The sequence below is a fragment of the Glandiceps talaboti genome, chromosome 8 (genome assembly GCF_964340395.1).
Source record: "Glandiceps talaboti chromosome 8, keGlaTala1.1, whole genome shotgun sequence".
In the NCBI taxonomy this organism is placed as follows: Eukaryota; Metazoa; Hemichordata; class Enteropneusta; family Spengelidae; genus Glandiceps; species Glandiceps talaboti.
In genome coordinates this window covers 4,756,501-4,762,500 of record NC_135556.1, presented here as the reverse complement: position 1 = coordinate 4,762,500, position 6,000 = coordinate 4,756,501, and positions in this window count along the sequence as shown.

Here is a 6,000-nt window from a genome sequence, read left to right as displayed (position 1 = left end):
GCATCTATTTAATGGTTATGTATTTCGCATGATCGTTTCAACAAGTGTAAGCTTAAGTACATATTGACATATTTGTGTAACTCCACAACTTTTGACACGGGTATTTTCATCACTCTGATTGTGTGTGGCCTTCATGATAGCTATTAAAATTGTTAAGTAAATGCTCATCCTGACCAACTGAACAGTTCTTTTAATAAATTAATAAGTAGTAGGTATGAGTAATATTAGTATCCCCTTTAAGTTAACCGTATTAGCTTGTACATATACCTGCGCACATGCACGTGCACACCGGCAGACAAACAGACAGACAGACAGACAGACAGACAGAGTCTGTCTGAGACAGACAGACAGACAGACAGGCTGACAGACAGACAGACAGACACATGTACACACACACACACACACACACACACACACACACCAGTACCGTAGCCTGCGGGGGGGGGGGCAGCTGCCCCCTCCCCCGAGATTTTTATTGGAAAAAAGAAGAAAAAGCAAATTTTTGAATACATAGCGATGTTATTAAAATCGTTATTTACGTGACGATTCCTAGCATGCGCGATTTAAATTGATGGTTCACTAAAGTCAAAAGTGACTGTACTTACACTGACTCCTCGCCAATATGAACCTTATATCTCTATTGAACACTGGCTTAACTTTAAATAAAAATGTGTCCAGTTATAATTTGTAACTTTGCAGTGTAGCAAATTAAAAATTCTTTGTGAGGAAAAGTACAAAAGAAGTGCGCACATGCACTGTGCATTTTCCGCGAGTGGCAGTAGTCTTGAAAGCCTCCTTCATTTGAAGACAGCAAGTCGCAATAATGTCAGAGAGTGAAGCTCAAAAAAAAGACGGAAAAAGTCGTTCAACGTGAGGTCGCCTGCTGCATGCAGTGACTCCGAAGATGAGCTCGATCTCATTTACATCTTGTTCCTTATATTAAAACATTTCATGCTGATAAAACGGCAGATCTCTTTTTGGAATATTTGGTGGGCCTGAAAAACTATTAAACTAGGTACGCAGTTTAAGATCTACTCTTTGAAGATCCACTTTCAACTGTGTTCGACGTTGTCTTTGGTTAAAATGTTGTTTATCTCATTGCACTGACACTAGCGTTATTCCACAATTCATTTTGAAGCGACAGTTTGCTATGGAAAGAATGGCCCTGAATTTGTAAACAGAGCTGTACTTTCGACATCAAAATCCCAACTTCAAAATTTCATTATAATGATAATGACAAGGAGAATCTGTTGAGTTCACCTTGGGTTCCGTCAAAAAGGAGGGCCATAAAAGTTTTGGGAGTTGGGTAAAGAAAACAATTATTTTGTTGTGTTACTTATTTGAGAATGCACCATCCAATTTTTTTAATTTAAAAGTTGTTTTTTTGTTTTTCTTTGAATGTCACCCCTTTTCGGCAACTACTTTGAAAGATACGACATTAGGCCAGAAAAAATGAAAAGGCTGTTCAACCTACCCATATATTTTTTGGGTGATGGGCAATATATCCTCATGCGGACTTCGCATGTCATTAAAATGCACACTTTGTTTCAAAACTAAGGATATTTCTTTATATTTTCTGAATAGTACATGTAACAATATACATTTACATTGTAAGTCTATCCAAATTATATAATATCTTATGCAGTGGTTTACTTGGCTCTGATGATGCATACAAGCATGAATTGAGATTAAATTAAGCTGTTGCATATCCAATGTGCACTAAAAAGAATTGAGCAAAAGTTTACGACCATGGGAGTGTGCTGAGCAGTCATTGGGCCATCAAAAGTCTGAAAATCTTGAAATGTTTTGCTCTTTATTCGGGATTTTTGGAACCAAATTAAACTTCAGGAGAGGTCATTTACCAAGTGCACAACAAAATACACTTCCAGATAATATGTAATGCATAGCATAATTGTTTCAATTCTGGTATTTTAATACCATATTCAAGCATTGTAAGACTTTAAATTATGTCTATGGTTTGATATTTTATGCCTCTAAATGGCCTCCTACACGGTCTTATTTTCAATTTTTTCTCATTTGGAGCTGTCTCCTTCCAATCAGTAGCAATCAAGGCGATAATTTTCTTTCTCCCAAAACAAGATGGAAGGTGGCTGGCTAAGTACCTCCCTGTGATGTTAGAACTAATTAGAGACATCTCCTTATGCATGTGAAATCCACATCCTGTGTAAAATATTATTGTAGTTGGCTATCATTATTATTTTAATGCATCATTGTACCATGTAATTTTATATCTCCACTGTAGTGTAGGTAGGCTGTAGAAGGGATTGCTAAAAAAATGCTGACCTTCATTTGGCGGGGCTTTATATTTTTTGAGAGGATAGGGTGAGAGGAGCTACAAAATTGTTTAACCGTAAATTGTGTACATTTCCTAATTGTAGCTATGCAGACAAATTGCATGAGATAAATGTAGTATCAAGATGACACACACACACACACACACACACACACACACACACACACACTCACTAACTAACTATGTGGTATCTTTCTTATCTCTTGGCCACATCACTTTATATTAATTTTCTTTTTCATTATCTACTCCAACTTTCCCGTGCCCATTCCCCAAATGTTTACTCTCTCACTTTCTTTCTCTGTTTGTTTAGATTAATTGATAAGCCACTTCAGCACAGATATAACAGGATACGTACGAGTGTCAGGTCTTTTTTTCACATCTTGTCGACAAAGATAAATTAACATTACTTATTTGTTTTACACCACTGGCAATTTGTTTTTCTTTTTTTTCAGTTAATGTATAATTTTAGCTATATTTAATATTTACCTATTGAAAATCCCATTACACATATCTTGGAAAAGGTTCAATCATCTGATTAGCTAATATAACTACCTGTCTGAAAGCCGTTGATGATAATGTGTACACCAGCTTGATGTCCATGTGTAAAAAGTACAAGTAAACGCTACATACATCATTCAGTGTAGGATTTCCGAACAGTTTGATTGCCAGTCGGCCTTTTATGTTTCAGTAAAAAAATTGTGTGGTTCCGGTTACACTCAATTTTAGAATAGGTGGGGTAGGTAGATTTTTTATTGTATTTTATTGTATTTTTTTTTCTGTGTGAGTGTCTAGTTCAGGTTTTCCATTGTTTTCCAAATGGTCTCTGTGTTGTTTATTTCTTCCTATCAGATATACATCCATTATAGATCGGAAGAACAGTTTTAGAGTGTCTTTTTAAGTTGATGTCAGTTTCCGCATCCACTATTTCTCGTGAGACTTCACAATTTTTGGAATTTTATTTTTTTTCTCGAATACGTAAAAAAAGTTGAGAATCGGCAGTGAAGAGGTAGGTGGGGTCGGGTAACCGGAACCAAACAATTACTTTTTTTTAGGCCTAACAAAGATGAAGTCAAATAAGAACGTAGATAACGTAGACTGCTCATCAGAAATAAACTGTTTAAATCACTTTTGTTAAATACTATACTTTGTTCAAGAAATCTCCAACTCCTTGACTCTGTTCAAATCAAGGATTTAAATGAGGGGGTTACCGTACAAATTGTTTAAATCGAGGTCAAAATGTTATAAAAATTAAGCCATTTTAGAAACCATTATGGCTCCTGAATACTGTGTTAATCATGACGTCATGGGACTATAATATTGACGATTACCTGTATTATTTCAAAAGGAACGGGAACAAGCTTCCATGTGGCGAAGTTTGGAGAGATTAGAACTTTGAAATTGGTCCCCTAGATGAAAAAAAGTTCCAGTCACAGTCATCTGTATTTTACTTTGCGACTCATCTCCAATGCAATTTTAATAACAGGATAAACTAACAATAATCTGGTTTGAGATTGAAGCAACAGCTGAGTAGTTTTTACAGTGCTTAAAGTTCAACCAGAATATCTAATTTATTAACATATGTAAATAGGATACTATTCTTTTAAATAGATTCTATGTCGACGATGTCCTCACCGTGTTATCTAGTATTACAAATATTTCATACTTCACATGTTTGTTACTGATGTGGGTTTGAAAAAAGTGAGTAGGTGGGTGCGAGGTAGTCTCTTTTACTCTTGTTAAAAAACGTGGCTAAAACGTGCATTTCACAGCCCACGTACCGTCATTTGCCCACACGTAAAAGAGGAACGTATTTATCTCATTTCTTTATTTTAATTTTGTGTTTTTATATTCTCATTCACATCACTCCAATTTTATATCAGTTGCATTGGTTACCTGTTTCAGAACGTATTGCTTTTAAGATTTTAGTTCTTATTTTTAAATCCATTCATAGGCTTGGACCAATTTATCTTTCTGACATGATCATACTATATGTTCCACGTCGTAATTTAAGGTCAGCTGATCAGTTCAAACTCTGCCCCATTCGATCACGTACTAAGTCATATGGTGATCGTGCTTTTAGTGTTGCTGCTCCCACTCTCTGGAATAATCTCCCACTCAATATCCGTCAGTCACCTAACTTATCTGCTTTTAAATCTAATGTTAGAGTTTTTAAAACTGCTTTTAACTGATATTTGTATTGTATGATTTGCTTTCAGCGTCTTTGATCACATTTATTGTGGATACTGACGCTTTATAAATGAATTATTATTATTAAATTATTATTATTCACTGCAGTTTAATGCGTGGTTATCTATGGTTATCTAGTCAGGTCTCAAGTTAAGGACCAGTTCGTATTAGGATTAAAATCTATGCGTGTGAAAAACAGTTGTCTGACAAAGCTGTAGAAAAATTGGTCCAAAACAAAGGAAGAATTGTATATAACCTTAATGCGTTATTGAAAATATAAAACAAATGCGAGAAACTGGAATTGAAACCCTGGCCTTTAAGTTTAGCATCACCCCCCCCCCCCGCATAAACAATGGGATTAATTTGCATCGCCTCTGCTCAAAAATGACGCCCTTCACATCACTAAATCTTCGTAGAAATACACCTCAACAACGAAAGTGAAGGCGGTATCTATTAAAGGGAACATCACTCCGAAGTATTTTCGTAAACTATCGGTTCTGGTGAGTCTTTTCATAATTTCACATCACATAAATATCGTGCGATTACCAAGAAACACATTAAATTGAATCTTGTTTCACATGCATTGTTCTGTCTTAGCAGTGATCCAGTGTTGATAACGCCCACAGACAATGTGTTACTTATCTGTGCTAGGCCTCATGGGTGTCAGCAGATATGCATTTTTATGAGATGAACAGTAAATATTCACGACTACCAATTAAGTTAGTCATGAATATGTATTGCTCATATAATACATATGCACATATATTTCCCATGAGTCAATGCTGGACAATGAATGTGAAATATATTTCAATTTGCTGGTTTTTTTGCAACTGCACGCAATCTGTGTGATGTGAAATTACGAAATGACTCTCCAGAATCCAAACACTTTTTTCCTGATGTTGCATTCCCTTTAGAGTGTCCATATGGATGACAAGTTGGTATTTATTTTGGCTTTTTAATTTATAAAACAGCCTTGCTATAATATGATTCTACTTGGAAATACAATATTTATTATACAAAAGGGTTTGAAGCTGTTTCAGTGGAAAAAAAGTCCGGGTGATATCTTATAACCAAATACCCTATGTGTAGGGAAATTGTTTTGTGTCTTGTCTTGTCTTGTCTTGCCTTGCCTTGTGTTGTATTGTATTGTATTGTATTGTATTGTATTGTATTGTATTGTATTGTATTGTATTGTATTGTATTGTATTGCATTGTATTGAATTGTCTTAAGTTCTTGCCATGGCTTGTTCTATACCATTCAATTGTATCTGAATGATATGTGCATAGTGGCTACAAAGACAGTTAGGTACATTTATAACTTTTACAACAAAGTTTATTGAGTGACAAAAAATCACTGTAGTGTCCATTTTAAACACACAGATATTAATATTTGTGTTCTGTAAGAATTCACTATTAATCTAGTGTGACTCTATTTGACTGAAATCTTAGCTACACATCATACTAAGTTATTGTTATCATAAATTACTTGGGACATTTCC